Source organism: Mauremys mutica, chromosome 3 (genome assembly GCF_020497125.1).
Source record: "Mauremys mutica isolate MM-2020 ecotype Southern chromosome 3, ASM2049712v1, whole genome shotgun sequence".
Classification (NCBI taxonomy): domain Eukaryota; kingdom Metazoa; phylum Chordata; order Testudines; family Geoemydidae; genus Mauremys; species Mauremys mutica.
The window spans coordinates 104,358,038-104,378,572 of NC_059074.1; the positions used below are offsets into that span (position 1 = coordinate 104,358,038).

The following is a 20,535-nucleotide window of genomic DNA, read 5'->3' on the forward strand; positions in this document are numbered from 1 at the left end:
GTCATTACTACACACATATTAAAGCTAATTTCTCCCATCACATTTTTTTTATACAGAACACGAAGAAAATAGCTTAAGAAAAGTTCAATATTGTCCAAATTTTTCAATTTTCTATCAGGAAAAAAAGAAACAAAATATTTGAGTCAAGTGGAACTGACTCGAAATAGTATCATACCTCCATTCTCCTGTGCTGTGTAGAAGGATTACATCTCCTAGGACGCACTATGGTCTCCCTTCTGAGATGCTGCAGTGTATCATGGGAGATGTAGTCTAGCCACAGAGCCCAACAAAGAGGAAAATGGTTGCATGAGGCACCACAATAGATCAGGAAGCAAAAATCAGAGAGGATGGACTAGCCCTAGCCAGAAGACAATTAACTGTTTTAAATGTTGAAAGAACCAGAAGATTTTAAATGATTTTAAAGAAGAGTGACAGAGCCTGAACCTGCAGTTCTTCTTAATCATTTAAAACTCCCCCTGAAGTTCATGGAAGCTTTGCCAGAAAAAGAATCGCAAGATAAGACCCAGAAGGACTAAAAGAAGATGCTAGAGATATTTTTGTCCAGGTGTGAGACACCTGCCTGCAGAACTTCCCTAATGTACATAACAAGGTACAACGGCAGACTTCTAGATACCAGTAGGACTTGCACAGTTCAAGGGGGTGATTTTCAAAAGCGTTCTCTATTGGCCTAACACTGCTCCCACTGAAGTCAATGATAAAACTCCCATTGGATCCAAACAGAGACCAGTTAGGCCAATGCAGAGCCCCTTTGAAAGTCCCACCCTGAACGTGTCTTTAACTAGAGATAAAAGTATACATAAGAAGTTGAAACAAAATCTTGAAAGCAAAAATGGATTGGGAAGCACTCCTTCATCTTAAGCATTTGCCAAGAATTAGTTTTCTTTCTACTTCTGCCCTTTGTGTAAATATCCTCTATTAGAATAGAATCAATTTCACTAGAACAAAAACTCTTATCCCTGCCAAAAATTTGAGAATGTGTATACATCAGAAGAACTTTCATGAATTGGAGTAATTCATTTCACCTGACACTGCTTTTAAGTAAAGCAAACAAGCTTTTCAGACTCAAGACCTTTTTTATTTAAAATGCCAATAGAGTAGTTAGTTGGAAAGCTAACCTTAAAATATGTAAACAGATTTTATTATTATTATTTGGAAACACAAATCTACAAAACCTGCTTGGAGCATGTTCCAGTGAAACGTGATTATCTCCAGGGAGGAGGTAAATCACTCAAAGTAAAACAAATTGTCTCATAAAGAGATTTATTTTGCTCTGTGTTGGAAAAATCTAGGCTCCAATCAGTTCATTTATTTGAGGTGTTCTCACACAGAATCATGCACGTTTTTCCTAGCCTTAGCTGTCAAATTATAATTTTCTAGTGAGAAATGCCACAATATTTAGAAAGGTGTCAAAGGGAACTGAGTTACACATGTCACCTGCCATATAAGAAATGAATTCAGGACAATGCCTTCTATAAATAGGCAGAATATATTTTTTGTTACTTGAAAGATTAAGAGGAGCTAGAAGGCTATGAGTAGAGGTAATACATTATTAGGTTAGCTACATTGCTAGATAAAAAATTTCTTAGGGAGTTATAACCACGCAATGCATGTTCTTTGATGGCAATAGCTGCATCAACAGAATTTGTACCATCTTTAACCCACGCACAGACAACTCTACTCAACAAGTATGCTGCAGTTGATGGAAACCTAAGTGAAACTTCCAGGAGCCTGGGAAAAGGCATTCCTAGTGGGGTACTCAGGATTATGGAATAATCCTGAAGTCAGGATGATCTTGATTTCACTGGACTTCAGGTTGCCCTGTCCTCTCAGCAAGTTCTTTCCTAAAGCTCTTGGCTCTGGATTGGTTATCTAGGATTCATGGAATGCAGAGTCTTCACTCTTCCCTCTCCTCTACAGATCACAAGCTCCCAAACAGCAGGACCTAAATGCAACCCTAGCTACTTCAAAATCTTGAGATGAGCTCAAATACAATGTCCCTCAGTTGAGTCTTAAAGATGACCTGCAAATGAAAATAAATGGGGCTTCTGCCAATGGTTCCTGAAGCTTTACTGTCACAGAAATGAAGGGGCAGACCAGGTTGCAGGGCAGAGGCACAGAGAAAACTCCCATCAAGGATGAGTTGGCTTTATAGATATTATCTGATTATAAGATATGGACAGCATTTCTGCCCTCTAGGCTGTGTGCCAGATCTTCAGCCTGTGTGTAGCTCCACTGAAATAAATTTATACCAGCTGAGGTTCTGCTGCCTGCATCTACAACAACTGGCATTGGATAGAAATCCTTTGTAGAAAATCTGACCAGAGACCCATGCAAATTTGTATAAAAATTCTGCACTATAAGACTTTTCATCTTGCTTCTCTGGCAAATTGATGAGAAGAATTTAACATCCTTTCTCGCTGATCTTCCTCAGTTTCTTCCTGCAGCATTTGTTCCCACTGTGTTTTAATTTTGGCCAGAGTGGCTTTTGGACAGATATTTACTAAATCAGCCCGTAAGGAAAAAACAAAGTGTTGTGATTGTCTCAGGTTTCCAGGTAATAATGCATGAATTTTCCCTATGGCTACAGCAATAAATCCACCATCTCTAGAATGTGGATTCCTTATTACAAATGAGTATCTATACATAATGCCAGAGGTGCACATTGCTCTTTACTCCCTTTACCCCTTTTACTCAGGCTACATTGCATGAAGTATTAATGGAGTACCAGAGGTATACAGTACTAATCAAAATAAGGGTCCATAGGTACTAACATATACTAGGAGAATACACAAATATTTTTATAATATTAAAAATTCAGAATTGTGATCAAGGTGATTTCACAGTTTATTTCATTTGATGAAAAAAGGTCTCACTTTATATTCAAAATCTCATTTCCCATTTTTACTCCTAGATGTACTTTGTTCCTTTATAAAAGAAAATGCCAAACTATGATTGTCTGCAAACCCTGAAACAGAAAACAATCCACTACAGTAATCTCCTCTCACTTATTAATTTCCTTATTTACAAAGGAAAAAAACAGCAATAATAAAAAGAAGACATAAGAATACAATAAGTTGTTTCTATCACTTAGCACAGTATGAAGACTCCAATAGCCGAACACATGATATGGGGGAGAGAGTGGGAAAAGAATCCTTGGGTCTGGTCATGTCTTAATATTTATTTCTGTTGTGGTAATGCCCAAAGGATCCAGTCAGCCTCAGGACCCCACTCTACAAGAGCCCCGACTGTACAGACACAAGTAACCCTGCCTAATGACACACAAGTTAAAAGACAAAAGCCATTTCAAATTCAAATGGCCAAACCTAAACTACTGTAAAAAGAAGGAGCTTATTACTAACAAAAAGAGGTAAACAGTCACTGCGGTCAGCGTGGTGCATGAAGTTTTACACAAAACTTGGATTTCAGTGTTGCCAGCTCTCGTGATGTTTGGTATTTTTCTTAAATCCCCAACTCCTGGAGTCAAGCAATTACATGAGAATCTCAGCTTCTATTTAAAAGAAGTATATCTTTAACCCTCATTTGGAGAAAAACTTGCACACATAAACTCATGGCAATGTAATGCCCAAAGGCTCAAAGAAAAGGGAAGGAAAAAAAACCCAGAAGGCAAATCAGAACCCAAAATGTATAATTATTTTTAAATCTCATCATTGTGGTGGTTTGACTAATGATTTCTGAAAGCTGGCAACACAGCAGCTTTAATGGAAGTAGCACAGCTAAATCTTTCCCGGCTCCTATAATCTTAAAAAACGACTAGTGCATCTTTGTTGCTTTTTTGTTTTTACTTTACACAGCAAATGGAATTTTCATCAAATTTCTCTACAGCAATGATTATGGGCTTATCTACAAGTCTTGACCCACATATAGATTTCAGAGGCCATTAACCTGACGCATATCTCCTCACTTTGCCTAAGCGGAGCACAGATGACAAGACAGCACCTTGTACTGACAGCTTTGTCTGTCAGACAAAGGGCCTAAGGAACAGCCAGAAAAGAGAGAGAGGGAGATTTTCGCCTGAACAATTTGGCAACAGTTTGCTTGCTCTAGGTTTGCTACAAAATAGATCTGGACACTCAGATACCACATCAACTTTCTGGATTTTGTTCATTATTTTTTAAACATTAGCTTTCTGAGAAATGTTTGTCGATTAGTGAAGCAACGTTAAATCTCACACCAGATCAACACATGCTCGAAATTGCTACCACTGTCAGTATCCTGCAATGTGTCACTAAGCTAACATTGACTGCCTAGCCTTAGAGGCAATTGCACTAGTGCATCCCACAACAGAAAGCGGATATGACTCATTTGAACTAAATTGTTAACACTTGGCATAAAGGCTGTTAATCTCTTCAAGACTAGCTTAAGCAGGCCTGATAAACAGGTATGTATTTGCTTTTCCCGTGGTATTGCCAAGTAGTCATTGACAGCAACGATTTAGTTTGCGTTAGTGTCAGCTGTATGGCCAAAAGCTATAGGAAAACAAATAGGAAAGTATTTACTCGTTATTTACAGAGTAAAGAGTACATAGCAATCAACACAAACATTCTTCTATAGTGCCATCTTCAGAGACAAATGGCACTATAGTATGCAGAAATGACAACCAAAAGCGGGTTTTAGCCCACGAAAGCTTATGCTCAAATAAATGTGTTAGTCTCTAAGGTGCCACAAGAACTCTTTGTTGCTTTTCTCATAAAACAGCCTATCAATTAATTTAGAATCATTTTAGTAGTATTTACAATAGTCTAATGCCTAACCATTCTATATGATATTATTGCTTTTGTGCATTGTTTCTCTACCTGTTTAACAGAAAGGACCATGTCCATTCACATTTAGCTTAACAGCGCAGAAGATAAACCATATCCTATCCACATCCCATGATCAAGTGTGACCCAGTGGACAGGTCACTGGACTGAGATTCAGGAGACATGGGTTCTATTCCCAGCTATACTATTAGCTAACAGTGAGAAAATCACTTTAAACCTTTCTGTGCCTCAGTTTCCCTATCTAAGGATCCTGATACTTGCCTCATTTACAAATGAATCTGAAATCTATGGATGAAAAGTGCCAGAGCTAGTTTAACCCAGAATTTGACATAACTCCAGAAATTGACAATACTGCAGTCAGCCATTTTGTGTATCCAGCCACTGCTAGCTGAAAACCAAATACCATATAGCTAGGAATAATTTTAGGCTCGGAGAGACAAGGCCAAACAGCTGCATGACTGCAGTGTCTCTAATCAGAATGGGAGGATGGGACAGAGAGTTAATGTACCATGAGAGTGGAAGAAATGTTTGGACAGCCGACCTTGGTTCAGTGCCCCCAACCTATAAGTTTTATTGTTGTTATGACCAGAAATACTAGAAATGCTTTGATGATAAGAGATAATGAGTAATTTGCCGAAATTAAGAGAATTGGTGACCCATTAGCGGTCACTATGGTGACCCACCAGGAGTCACTATGAGTTATGTGCATTGTTTAAGTTAGCTATAAAAGATTAAGCAAAAGTATACACTTTGGAGCAGTCTGAGGAAGGAGCTGTCCTTTGGGCAAGAAGCTGACACCTAAACTCCCCAGCAGCTGGATGGAAGAAGGACCCCGGAAGCCTGGTTGTTGATTACTTGAAACCATCTCAGACTTTGGGTAACTATAGTGTTTGGGATGCTCTGAACCTACTGCTACAGCCTGTGTGTGTGTGTGTGCTTGAGACCTAAAGAGTAGTTTTAGGTAAAAGCACTCTTATTTGTACCAATCATTTATCATTTAGTTGTGTCCCCATTGATTATTCCTGACACTCCCTGGAAAGAAACAGTTAAGTTAGCACTGTTTTGGGTTCTGAAAAACCTGGGTAACACTAGGCATTATTATAGGTTATGTCACTTCTACATTTGGAACTGATGCGACCACTGCTGGAATACTGTGTTCAGTTCTGGGGCTCACAGTTCAAGAAGGATATTGATAAATTAGAGAGGGTTCAGAGAAGAGCCAAGAAAGTTATTAAAAGATTAGAGAACATACCTTATGGTGATCGTGCTCTCTGAGTCTATCTATTTAGTTTAACAAAGAGAAGGTTAAGGGGTGACTTGATTACAGTCTGTAACCAGTATCAACATGGGGAACAAATATTTAATGGTGGGCTCTTCAATCTAGCAGAGAAAGGTATAACACGATCCAACGGTTGGAAGCTGAAGCTAGACAAATTGAGATTGCAAATAAGGTGTAAAAATTTTAACAGTGAGAGTACTTAGCAATTGGAACAATTTACCAAAGAGTTGTGGAGGAATCTCCATCACTGACAATTTTTAATCAAGACTAGATGTTTGTCTATAAGGTATTCTCTAGGAATTGTTTGGGGGAAGTTCTATGGTCTGTGTTCTACAGGAGATCAGACTAGACGATCACAGTGATCCCTTCTGGCCTTGGAATCTATGACTTATCCCTCACTTGTGGATCTTCCTCCTAAGTAAGATAGAGCCAAATTCAGTGTCAGTGAAAGCAAGGCAACTCCTTTGGCTTGAAGGAGAGTTGCACCCAATCGCATCAATGCTGAATATTGCTCTGTAGCTTTAATCCATTAGGGCAGGGGACTTGACTCGATGACCTCTCGAGGTCCCTTCCAGCCCTAGAATCTATGAATAAGAATCTATGAATCCACAGACAATTTATTCCCCAATCTAGCAATATCAGCTTTCAGAATAATTTAACTGTCCAGCAAACTGAGCTTTCAGAATAATTTAACTGTCCAGGTAAAAATCTCTGCTACAGGGGTAACAGAACTGTAAATGTAAAAGTGTGGGAAAGAGGGGGGAACAATTCAGGATTATGATATATCACACAAGGACTACGCAGAGACACTTCACCACCACCTGCCCACAGTGTTTCCCATTCTGGACAGCTTTTCATTTTTATAAGCAATGAGATTTGTCCAAAATAAAAATATATAGACCCACACTTGAAACCACAGAACCCAGGTTCTTTTTCTGCTATTTTAACGTTTTATTGACATTAACTTGAGCTCAAATTAAGCCTCTAAAATTGTTGTTCAGTTCTTTTACAACACACCCACTTCCTTCATCTTCCACATTATGGTCTAATTATAAGACCTTCTGGTATAGCATTCTCACCACAGAGGAAATTAGACTGAAATTAAATATCTGCTAAAAAATACCAAATCCTTTATGCGTATTGGAATGGACAGATGTATACTTAGTTGTGTCTAGTGGAGTATAGGTCAAGGATGATTTGTTTTTAAGATAATTTTTGCAAGATACTGAAAATTTTACTACTAATAATTAATTCTACTCTTGGGGGTCAGCATTTCCCCATGCAAAGTGAAGACTCAAGGAGAATGCACAGTCTATACCAGACATTATAAATTAATGGACAAATCTTGTACGTTGCTATGCAGTCCAATTAACTGAACTCTGCAACGGGGAGATAATGGGGGGAAGATTCCTCTTGCAAAGCAGCAGCAGATTGTTTCATGGTGACCACCAAGGCCGTAGATCTGCAGTTGCCTCTACTAACACTGTGGTCACTATGCTCAGACATGACAGTGGTGGGGGCCAAAATAACAACCTAGACTGACATACACGACCATCTGAGCCATGTATTCACAGAATGAATGTCTGTAACCCCAAGTCCCATATCCATGGCAGCCAACAAGCAACCCCCATTGAACTGTGCTATGTGGCACACCCGAGGTTTGTGCCTTCCTTCCTCCCTGCATGCAAGCTCCCTCAGTTCTACCTCCAATACAATGCAACACACACTAGTTTCAATGCATTATAATTAGGCCCCTACCAAATTCACAGTCCATTTTGGTCAATTTCCCGGTCATAGAATTTTTAAAATTGTCAGTTTCACGATTTCAGAGACATTAATCTGACATTTCATAGTGTTGTAATTGTAAGGGTCCTGACCCAAAAATGAATTGTGGGAGGGTCACAAAATTATTGTAGGGGAGGTTGTGGTACTGCTACCCTTACTTCCGCAGTGCTGCTGGTGGTGAAGGTGCCTTCAAAGCTGGATGGCTGGAGAGCGACAACTTGCTGGCTGGAAGCCCATCTCTGAACGCAGAGCCACCGCCAGCAGCAGCAGCAGCACAGAAGTAAGGATGGCACGGTTTGGTATTGCCACTCCTACTTCTGTGCTGCTGTACGGCTGCCCTTGGTCAGCAGCCACCACTTGGTGGCCGCCTAGCTCTGAAGGTAGCGCAGAAGGGTGGCAATACCACACCCCCCTAAAATAATGTTATGACCCCCCTGCAACTCCCTTTTAGGTCAGGACCCTCAATTAGAGAAACGCTAGTCTCCCCCAAGAAATCTGTATAGTATAGGCTAAAAGAACCTAAAAGACCAGATTTCACAGTCCATGATGCGTTTTTCATGGACATGAATTTGGTAGGGCCCAATTATAATCATCTATCATTTGTTTGTGGTGGTTCCCAGATGCATAAGAAGGCACAATCCCCTATGCCAAAAAACCCACACTCGAAGGATCCAAGGCCCTCAACTCCTGGAAGGGGAAAGAGGAACAAAATTTGCTTCTAAGATTCAGTAAACTAATGCAAACTACAAAGAAATAGTAAGATTAAGAGTATACCTATCAGGATTAGGATTGGCTGAAAAATATACACCTCTACCCCGATATAATGCTGTCTTCGGGAGCCAAAAAATCTTACTGTGTTATAGGTGAAACTGCATTATATCGAACTTGCTTTGATCCGCTGGAGTGCGCAGCCCCTCCCCCCGCCAGAGGACTGCTTTACCGCGTTATATTCAAATTCGTGTTATATTGGGTCGTGTTATATTGGGGTAGAGCTGTTTGTCAAAATGATTTCGATGGAAAAATTAAGTTTTCCACTAAATGAAATTTTTATGAAAAGTTTCTGCTTTCCACAGAAAGCTTCAATATCTTATTGTCAAAATTAACACCTGAAAACCAAAATGCCATGATAATGCCTCATGGGAGTTGTAATTTGGAAGTATAAGGCAGTCATTCTCCTCTATGGGCTAAATTGTTAGTCTGGACTACATCTCCCATGAGGCACCACAGTCAGAGACTTCTATGAGGCATTCCTCCCATCTCCAAGTGGAGAGAATGTGGAGCATCATGGGAGATCGAGTCCAGCCAGAGAACCCAGCCCTGAAAGAATGGAAACATAAGGCACCCAAACTACAACTCCTATGAAGTATCATAGAACCCTTTTTAATTGAAATATTTTGCCTTTTCATATTTTGCCAGAAAGTTTAAATTTTCCTTGTAAAAAACCCTATTTTCTGACCAGCTCTAATCAGAATCGAGTCAGTCCCCTCACGCTCATTGCCCGGTTTGCCAGCCCACTTCATAATGCCACCAGTGTGGTCAGCTTGTTCTCACATCATATCATACCAGTTATTTTATACGTAACTTTTGTTTCAACTAGGCACTTCATTCTTGTTATTTTTATAGAACAATGAATATATTCCATGTGGTTCATAGCTCTGACCTTCTCTTTATAATGCACTGAAAGACAGTATTTACCCATCATCCTATACCATTCCTTCTTTATATTGCTGTAATGTATTGCCTATTTGTTGTCACTACAAGTGTTTAACATGATTTTCCTCTTGGAAGCTTTTTCCATCTGAGACTGGCAATATAAATCAACACTTTTCTGAAAGTTCACAAGTCATTTATTCATCAGAATCACTACACTATTTAGGGTTGGATGGGGAGAAATTAAATAGTGTCACAGTACTATAAAAGACAACACTTCAAGGTCACAGTTTCATAGAGCAAGTTTTCAACATATTAAATACAGTTACATGGCTGCCTGTGTAAAAACCACCAGTCTTATGTTGTGCACAACTCCCATGGAAAATAAATAGAAGACTTGCAGGATTCCACAAACTACAACAAACTTTCTTACTTTAATGAGGAGACTGAAGCAGAATTTATTTTAGCCAGAATTTAAAATGCACCAGAATATGAACAGGAAATACACACATGATACAGATATAGATAAATATAAAATGTGTGCATATACCTAGGCAAATTATTGGATGGAGCTTAATGTCCTGGTGTGAAAACAAATACTAAAATAGTCCATAAAAATATTTACTTCTGTAAACACACACTCACTCTCTCTCTCTCTCTCTCTCTCTCTCTCTCTCTCTCTCTCTCTCTCTATTTTTCCCCCATGGACTATTTTAGCATTTGTTTTCACATCAGTATATTAAACTCCATTGAGAATTTGAGTACCTAAGAGTTTGCAGAGAGATATCAATTTACTGAGCTATCCATTCTTCATATTAACAAAACTATTTCAAGATTAATCTGAGCTTTGCTACTGTATCCTTTATAGTTATAAATCATAGAGTCAATCTGAAAGATAGTCATTACCTAGCCAATTCTCCCATCCCGTTACTAAGAGAACACAATTTATTCTTCTGCTACTCTGACAGTGTTGTGAAAGCATCACATTGAGTTCTGCATCTCATGTAATTTGATTTTATAATCTACTTCTCCTGCTCATCACTGCAATTACAGATAAAAGCCTCAACATTACCTTTCACAAAAGGCTCTCACATCTGCTGAAGTCCTACTATATTTATTTACTTGCATTTCAGATTTGTGAAGATTCAATAATTAATATAAACTCTTTTCCCAGTTTTGTAAATCTAATGCAGGTAAATGCCATTTGATTTTCAGGTCTGTTGAAACCGGACACTGGCTGATTAAGACAGAAAGAACTGTAGTTCTAACAATTTCAACTTATACACTCTTTCTTGTGATCTATTCGTTTGAATCCTGACGATGGGCATAGAGAATTTTGCAACTAGTAATAATGATGGATTTCATTGAGGCCAGATGGCCGACAGCTATTCTTGAAGAAAAAGTTGAGAAACCAGACAAAGCACCAATTTATCAGCACACTTCTCATTCATACACAAACACAGTAGGAGACAGAGCAAGACAGAAGTAATTAAACAAAAGAGACTGGAAGTTTTCCCATTTACACATCCATCTAGCACAACCCATGACAGGGGAGCAAGTGAGCTCTTGCCTAGAATTTAGTATATTTTAAAAGTGCCACTACAGTATTTTGGCCCTACCGTAGGGTTGCTAGGTGTCCGGTTTTCAACCGGAACGCCTAGTCAAAAAGGGACCCTGGTGGCTCCAGTCAGCACTGCTGACAGGGCCGTTTAAAGTCCAGTTGGCAGCGCAGCGAGGCTAAGGCAGGCTCCGTCTGCCTTGGCTCCATGCGGCTCCCGGAAGCGGTAGCACATCCCCCCATGGCTCCTACACAGGGGGGCAGCTGGGGGCACTGCATGCTGCCCCCCCAAGCACCGGCTCTGCATCTCCCATTGGCCGAGAACCGCGGCCAATGGGAGCTGCGGGGGCAGTACCTGCGGACGGGGCAGCACACACAGCTGCCTGGCCTCACCTCCACGTAGGAGCCGGCGGGGAAACATGCCGCTGCTTCCAGGAGCTGCTTCAGGTAAGCACCACCCAAAGCCTGCACGCTTGATCCCCTCCCGTGCTCCAACCCCCTGCCCCAGCCCTGATCCCCCTCCCACTCTCCGAACCCCTTGATCCCAGCCCAGGGCACTCTCCTGCATCCCAAGGCCCACCCCAGAGCCCGCACCTCCAGCCAGAATCCTCACCACCCCCAAACCTCAAGCCCCTGACCTAGCCCAGAGCCCCCTCCCACACCCTGAACCCCTCATTTCTGGCCCCACCACAGAACCTCCACCCATAGCCCAGAGCTCGTACTCCTCCCATGTCCTAACCCTCTGCCTCAGCCCAGAGCCCCCTCCCATCCTCCAAACCTCTTGGCTCCACCCCCACCCCAGAGCCCATCTCATTTCTGGTCCCACCCCAGAGCCCACACCCCCAGTCGGAGCCCTCACCCCCTCCCACACCTCAACCTCCTGAGCCAGCCTGGTGAAAATGAGTGAGTGAGGGTGGGGAGAAGGAGTGATGGGTGGAGGATGCAGTGAGCAGAGGACGGGACCTCAGAGAATGGGTGGGGTGGGGTAGGGGCAAGGCCTAGGAGGAAGGGCAGGTGGGGCAGGGCAAGGGTGTTCAATTTTGTGTGAGTGGAAAGTTGGCAACCCTACCCTACTGAATCAGGTGTAAGTAGGGATGGGATAGACAGAATTTAGTAATATGAGATCGTCATTTTCTTGACTCTCTGTGGAACTTTTCTGCAGTGCAGACCTTCAGTGTTCTTTTTAGTAAGAAAGTGGCTCCTCCCCTGTATTCTTTTGAATTAGGAGACACTCTAAAGATTGAGTGGGGTTTTTTACCATGTTATATCACCTTGCACCTAAAGCACTTTATAATATTAAGCCACAAAATACACCAGTGAAACAGGTAAACTTTATAGAATAGCTTTCTAGTTGTAAGGGTATCTTTGATGCTATAGTTTATGCTGCGCTGTCATGCAGTCTTTCACATATTTTACTTCTGGGGGAATTCTGCACCCCTGTGCATGTGTAGAATTCATTCCCCTTGCAGATTTCTTTGCTTCTCCACAGAAAACGATGGGGAAGCAGAGGGAAGCCTCAAGGGCAGTCACGTGCCCCTCCTCAGCAGCACGGCCGTGTTGTTTCGGGCGCCCAGTGCAGCTCGCAGAGATGTAAATCACTGTGAGGGAAGGGGCCTGGCTGGTGGCTCCTACCCGGCACTGAGCTCACGTGATGGTCCCAGCTAAGCTAGGGGTAGGGGAGGATAGAACTTCCTCTTCTCCTGCAAGAAACAACCAGGGCAGGGTCAAACCCATCCCCAGATACCTCCCCTGGCTGCAGGAAGCTCCGCAGACACCCCCTCCCCCCCCCCCACACACTTCCTGACCCCATCGCTCCTCAGCCGCAGGGGCAGCGGTCACTATGAGGAGAGCTGCTCCCCCATCCGTCCAACACACGTGCATCCGGACACCCCTATACCCAGACCCCCCCCCAAGCCTCACCCCCCATGCTCAACCCCCCACCAAGTTCCCTGGAGAGCCTCCCACCCAGATCTGGAGCCCCCCTGAACCCAGACACCCCCCCACTCAGCCCCAACCACCTTCACCTGGACCCCTCTGCACAGTCCCATTCCTCCTGCACCCAGAACCCACCCAACAAGCCCCTGTGCATCCAGATCCTTCCACACCTGGACACCTCCCCCAGCTGCCCATACCCAGCTTGCCCCACACAGAACTGTCTCACCCCACACCTGGATTCCCCCCCCCCCCACTCAACCCCTCTACGCTTGGATCCTGCCGGGCTGAGCCTGCTTGCCCCACACCAAGGCTGGGCATACGTGTGAGACTCTGTCCCCCTCACTTGGTGTACCTGGCATGGAGGAGCAGAGCCCAGGGATGGTTCTGGGGCAGGCCTACCCCTTGCTCTGTGTAAGGGTCTGGTGCAACCTCACCACCAAGTCCATGTCCCGGGGGAGGGCTGCAGGGTGATCTCTCACCTCCGTGCAGCAAGGGGCCTGTGCTCCCCCATGCCATGCTGGAGCCTCCACATTTATTTATTGAGAAATAAAATATGCAGAACTTTAAAATATTGTGCGCACAGAATTTTTTTCCTTTCGGCACAGAATTCTCTCAGGAGCAATATTTTATAGTGTATATACGTCCATTTTCCCTTGTTGTCATCTCCCCTCTGATTTGTGATCAGAAATTCTTCAACTTTAATGCTCCCCTTTTCAAAGTCAAAACAAGTTCAGACAGCAATGATGAAATGGAAGCAACTAAACCACTCACCTTTCAGGCTACCTAGTCTTAAAAAAAAAAAGCAACAACACAGCTTTCTGTTCCTGCATTCATGAATGTACTCTTGTAACAGGCTGCTGTTGAAGTGAAAGCCTTTTACAATCATGTCAACCCCTTACAGAGATGTGTCCTGCCATTGCAAGACATTAATGCAGCCTTGCAATATTCTACTCATCACACAAGTACATATTTTTTGAACAGGTATGTTTTTTCTTTAGTACTTTCTTCATCATCATCATAAGGCTAGAAAAGTAGGTTTTGTTCTGGGGGTAGTAATTTTCATTATTATTTTTGCAAGGCTACTGTAAAGGCTTTAAATAAGATGGATGTTACAAGATTAGCTCTCCAAATACCAAATTAAATATTAGTAGTAGTGAAGCACCAAAGTGTTTGTTTTCATGAGATCCATTGTATTTTTTGCTTTGTTCAGAACCAGATATGTAAACTTTAAAGAAGTTATCATTGTAAATAATCCAGATAAACATAACAGCCATTTATTTTTACCCAGTGTGATCAATAAAACCTCATTAATTCTTTTGTGACTGCACTTCACACAGGAATTCAAATGCAAAGTCTTCCTTATCAGGGGCAACTCCAGACCCCAGAACGCCAAGCGCGTGCTTGGGGCGGCATGCCGCGGGGGGCGCTCTGCCGGTCGCCGGGAGGGCGGCAGGTGGCTCCGGTGGATCTCCCGCAGGTGTGCCTGCGAAGGGTCTGCTGGTCCCGCGGCTCCGGTGGACCTCCTGCAGGACCTGCGACCAGCACACCTGTGGGAGGTCCACCGGAGCCGCGGTACCGGCGACCGGCAGAGCGCCCCCCGCGGCATGCCGCCCTGCTTGGGGTGGCGAAATGTCTAGAGCCGCCCCTGTTCCTTATGATGCTTGAACCTGACCAAAGGCTATTCCTAGGGAGGCCTGGAGAGTTTCCCAGCCTTTTGTTCCCAGTATCTGGCAAACACTTAGCCAATCCACAGTTGGAACTAATAAGAGTCAATGCAGCAAGCAGCTTCTGGTCTTCTCCCTGGATGCCAAGCATGCCACCTCCGCAAACTGCATGAGCTCCAAGGAGCACGAGACCAAAGGCTGCTGTTGGTAATGGAGATCCAGGTTGCAACACATAAAATGCCAAGTCATTGGGCCCACTCCTGCATGCCATTTACTATCAGTCTACATGTGTCTAGGTTAAAACTAATCCAACATTAGATACATTTGCACAGTTCCTGTGTATGTTGCTAGGACTTTTGGGGGCATAGCCCATAACTCTGCGTGCTGAAGTGAGCTGAGCTGCTGCATGATTCCATTCCATTGAATTGTGGGGGATTTGTCTGTCCTTCTGGGCACACAGGAGGAATTATCAATGCTCAAATAATTTATCCTGAGCCTTCACTGCAAAATGGGCAGATTACCAGCCCAAGTGAACGTCTCACTCAGGCTTTAGCCTAAGCCTGAGACGAGCCAGAAAGCCAATGATGAAATCACCACTAAACTTGTGTGAATGGACTTTATGTGTGTGGACAGGACCCAGGTTACGCCCAATAAGCATCCTGGTTAACTCTGCAGTGAAGAAAATACCCAACTGCTCACTCAACCAGAACACATCATCTTCAAGAGCCATCAGCTAATTCAGTCCTAATAAGGTTCCAGAGTGACTCCCAGAATGGGTTTGGGACCAGATTTTTTAAAAGGTATTTAGACACCAAAAGATACTGATAAAATCGCACTAAGTACCTAGCCATATATTTTGGTGCCTAAATATCTTTTAAAAATTGTCCATTGCTTTTTAAAGGGATGGTTTGAAGGGTGGGGAGGGTGCAACTCTGGCATATAGCTCTGCATCTGCTAATAATAAGCAGCTCTTATTGACTTAAATAAGAGCTACACTTGCCTGTATCAAGGGATAAACTTGTTTTTAGAAGTACTTGTTCTTTGTGCCCTTAATGTCTACAGAAGAACGAATGAAGACACTGTGATGTAAATGACCAATGTTTATCTCTAGTCGAGCTTGGTCTGCAGTTCAACACAAATTACTATGGACTTGTGACAGGTGCTTACTGATCTGTTGGGTCATGGAAGCATTCCCAGCCATGGAACTGAACTCCTTTCTTGTCATCAGTCTTTATTGTCATCCTCTGATTCTTTACACTAAGACGACACTTCACACTGTTGTTTCAATGGTGTAGACAGAAAGAACAAGTACTTCTAAAAACAAAGGAATTGTTCAGAGTGGTTGAAGGAATTACCACCAAGAGAAATTAAATGAAACTAAGCAAATAAAATGTGCTCACACTGTAGGATAATATTCCATGAATGTATGCCATAGCTTTACTCTTTGAAACAGAACAGCGCACTGGAGAACTCATTGCAGAGAACAGTGATGCACTGGCTGGGATAAGGATGCTAAAAGATCTAGCAGGTCTTTTCACTCTCTTATTTTCTCCTTTTAGATCTACATAGGAATACACTGCCCTCCTCTTCTAATAGAATTTTTGTCTCCTGTTTTATTTTCATTCATTACAGTTACTCAGGCTCCTTTTGTGTTGTGCTTTTATATTTCATAAACATATCTAAACTTAACATTAAAAAATGAAGTAAACATCTCAGTATGATTGTAGTAAGGTCAGGAGTCATTTCCATCTGTCACACACCCTTGCCAGTCACAGCTAGAGAAGTGGCAACAGCAGAAGATCAAAATCGTTGGGGAGCGGGATGGGAGAAGGGAGTGTGTTCATTTTATGTTACTCCTGAAAGTAAAAATTACTGTTGCAACTAGCTTTGCCCAGTTTTCTGGGAAGTACATTTTAGGGACTCATGCTGATAATTTTATGGCTATACTGTACTTTAAGAGGCAGCAATAGTTCCATGGAGCAGCTCTTCTCTTGGCATTTTAGTATGTAACAATGTATTAATAAAAGGGAGGGAAATATTTCATACAGCATGCTCAAATGCCAACTCTATTATGCTATTGCACTTTACATGCTCACTGAGATTTGGCCTTTTCTATCTCCAACTTCTATGATCCAATTAGAGTCTGAATCTATACATTTTACTCAAGAATCTCAGTTGTATCCACAGGAGATTTGATTGACTAAGTATTGCATGAACAGGCTTTTACTGACTCATCTTTATGATTACTAGAATAGTGCCTGGAGACCTCAACCAAGATCAAGGTCCTTTTGTTCTAGCTGGTACAGTGCACACACATAGTAAGAAACAGTCCCTGCACTGGAAAGTTTACAATCTAAACAAAGGGATGCGGTGAGGGAAACAGAGGCATGAAGAGGCAAGTCACTTGCCCAAGATCACACAACAGGCTAGTGGCAAAGCAGGAACATTCTTCATCTGATTGTAACAATTAGAGCTGCTCAAACAATGGCAGATTTATTTGTGAATAGCTAGTTAATTTCTGAAAATCCCAAATTTTGTAATATTCTTCACAAGTTACCTGACAAACTCTCACAGTGAGCAGGCAAATTAAACTGTGGGCCTACAGTATTTTTAGATCCATCTTTGAAAAAGACTGAGCTAAACCCAAACAAGTACCCCTTTTTCAGAAGTATGCGGCATTCTGTTCTGAAGCACTTGGACAATATCTACATTTTATGCTATAGGATGCATCCTAAACTGTCCACAGATTGGTTTTAAGATTTAGACTGGGATTTGCAAAGGGGCCTAATGGAGTCTGGAGTTGGCCGCCCAACTGCCTTAACCCTCTCTGCGGGGCTGGCTCCAGGCACCAGCGAAGGAAGCAGGTGCCTGGAGCGGCCAATAGAAAGGGGCGGCAGACTGTCCGTTGTTTGGGCGGCACGTTCGGGTCGGCGGCGGCGGCAGTTCGGTGGTAGCTGAATCGGTCCACTTCAGTCTTCGGCGGCAGGTCCTTCACTCCATGTCTTCGGTGGCACTTCAGCGACAGCTCAATCAGGTTTTTCTTTGCTTTTTTTTCGCCGCTTGGGGCAGCAAAATATCTGGAGCCAGCCCTGCCTCTCTGGAAATCCCAGTCTAAAATGTTATCCAGCTTCATCTCTCAGACTCACAGTTCAATGCACAGTGGTTTAGTGGCTTTTACAACTGAGAGCTGATTTCTCCCAGAATTGATTCTTCAGATCTCCATTTCTCTGGGCTCCATCCCACCTTAACCAGACCACTTAGTTAGGCAAGTAATCGTCTTGTACCCATGACACCTAGCAGCAGCAATAGTAATGTTTTGTGGGGATATGACCTGAGTCATCAGATCTACTCTCCACAGCAACAGCGTTATTAGTTATTTCAGTCACTCAGCATCTCTTGGTCCTAACCCCCTGCAGCAGCACAGTGTGTTTTAGTGTGACCTGTCTCAACATGAGTCCCATTGATACTGGGGAGTGGGAAAGGGTTGATGGTAGGGTTGCCAACCCTCCAGGATTGGCCTGGAGTCTCCAGGAATTAAAGCTTAATCTTTAATTAAAGATTATGTCATGTGATTCAACCTCCAGGAATACATCCAACCAAAACTGGCATCCCTAGATGGGGGATGGTTTATGGCAGCCCTTCTCAGTCCTGAAAATTAACAAAAACAATAATAATTCAGGATAGCTCTTTCTGCCACAGACCCTGTAATCGGAGCTGTTATTTTAGCATGGTCTGTCTCAGCATGACTCCACAGAGCACTGGCAGTGGTTCAACCCCCTCCCCCTTTTTCCATCTGCTGCAGAAAAGACCATACTAAAATATAGCAATGTAAACAAATGCTGCATAATCACAGGTGGAGAGTCAGCATTTCAAATGTCTGAAACTTTGCATCAGTAAAATAAAATCAGGAAGTAGAGAGAATTAAATGGTGAGAGGAGTAACTGCTCACTTCCATTCCATGCTGCCTCACTTTGAGAGCTGGTAGTAATTACAACTCTGGTGCTGTTTTACTGCTACTATAAATAGCCAATATTGTGGGAAGCATGTATTTTTATGCTGAGAAAAACAGTAAGTCAACTGCTAGGAATTAAGAACATTAGTTCTTTGGATTTCAAGGACAGAAAGTGAGAACTGGTATGTCATTAAGTGACAGAATTCCAGGAAAGCTTAAACTCAGATATAAATAATTTATTGGCCAACTTTCTGGATAAGCTCTAGTGTCAGTAGTATGCCAAAGAAGGAATCACTGGAATTTAGTGTCTCCTAAGGTAAACAAAATATTATCAGAAAAGCAGCCCAGGAATTTAGATCAGCACTGATTTTCTTCGCTCTGATGTCCTTGTAAAGACTTGCACTGTGCAATCATAGCAAGCTATGCAAGGTATAGAGGAAATGTTGCACAGATGTTGTTATACATCTTCCAAGCAAATTCAGCTTTACCACATGACTGTACTGAGTCTCTGAAGATTTGCTCCTTTATGCCAAATTTCCCCAAGTAAAGTACATTCCAGTACTGCTTTTAAGCCATGGAGTTGATACCAAGTTTCCAGCCAAAATCTGTAAAAGCTACAGGACCACTAACTCAATTTTACTTTTCTAGCTGTTAGTGAACTCAACTTGCTTTATTCATTAGTTGCCATTATGGGGAATTCCTTCCCTGACCCTCATTCAATACTGGTATGCAGGGCCATCCCTACCTATGGTGGTGCCCTACGCAGCCTGAGCACCTGCACACCCCCTGCGGAGGGAGCAATCACTCCGTGGGGTGGGGGCTAAGCTCAAAGGCTGCAGCACCACAGAGGCAGGAGCTGCGGGGGCAGCAGCAAGGCAGCGAAGCCCAGGGCAGCGCAGGGGATTAGCCGGGAAGAGGTGGAATGGGAGTGGAGCAGGGGCAGGAAGAGGTGGGGCAGGGCAGAGCAGGGGCAGGGGTTGAATGGGGGCAGGGTGGGGGCGGAGCAAGGAGGCTGGCTGGGGGATGGGGCTGGCCACTGGAGCCAGTGCCGCATACGCAGCATGCAGCTGCCTAGGGCACCACGAAATTTGGTTCCTCAAATTCCATGGTGTCCTACCCAGCTGCGTATTCTGTGTATGCCTAAGGACAGCCCTGCTGGTATGTTTGATTAGACTAGCTTGCACTGGAAGTATCAATATTTAATTAACATGTGGAACTCACTACTGCAGATTATTATTGAGCCATACAATTTACTAGGATTAAAAGGAGGACTAGAGACCCAAGAGCAAGAATAGTATTTGCAATTACATTAAAAGTTTCAAAAATAAGCAGCTGAAGCCAGGAAAAAATTCCAGAGCAATACACTCACAAGGTCACAATGAGAAACTTGCATGGTGCAAAATACACATCAGTCAAGTTGTTTAGTCTGCGGACTTTTTTAAAGTAAATGATTCTGTATAGATTGAATGCCCCTGAGTTAGTCATTATATAATTTATCTCCATATTTTCCATCCATTTTTCTGCAACATTGGGTATAAAGAAGAAATCTAGATATTATATTTCCTATGTAAATAACATTACCATTCACTAAAAAAAGTTTAATATAGTCAGAAAATGTTGCATGGCGAACAAGAAACAGGAACACAGGATTTGCCTTCCTGCAGTAGGCCAGTGATCCAGCTAGCCTGATTCTGTAAGCAGCCAGTACCAATTCTTTCAGAGGAAGGTATAAGAAACCCCATCTCTCAGTGTAAGCGCAGTGTGCCCAGCTATTTGATAGCATCGTCATCAGCCAGGTGAAGAGCTGGTAGCCTGCTGTCGAAGTAAGTCAGCGGGCACTTGTGAAAGACAGGCAACATAGTCTGAAGTGGACCGCATCCACACTGCAGCTCATTAGAGAAACCCCATTT

General features: G+C 42.8%; 1 protein-coding gene across 3 annotated transcripts in view; it reads right to left on the minus strand.

The window, feature by feature from the left end:
• MAP3K5 (mitogen-activated protein kinase kinase kinase 5) overlaps positions 1-20,535 on the minus strand; it is a 164,198-nt gene that overhangs the window by 134,020 nt on the left and 9,643 nt on the right. The window contains exon 1 of one of the 3 annotated variants that reach the window (XM_045010035.1): positions 176-237. The exons of the other annotated variants lie outside the window; for them this stretch is intronic. The gene's annotated coding sequence lies outside the window, so the exon portion shown is untranslated. Of the gene's footprint in view, positions 1-175; positions 238-20,535 lie in introns of those variants that run through there. 3 annotated transcript variants of the gene reach the window in all.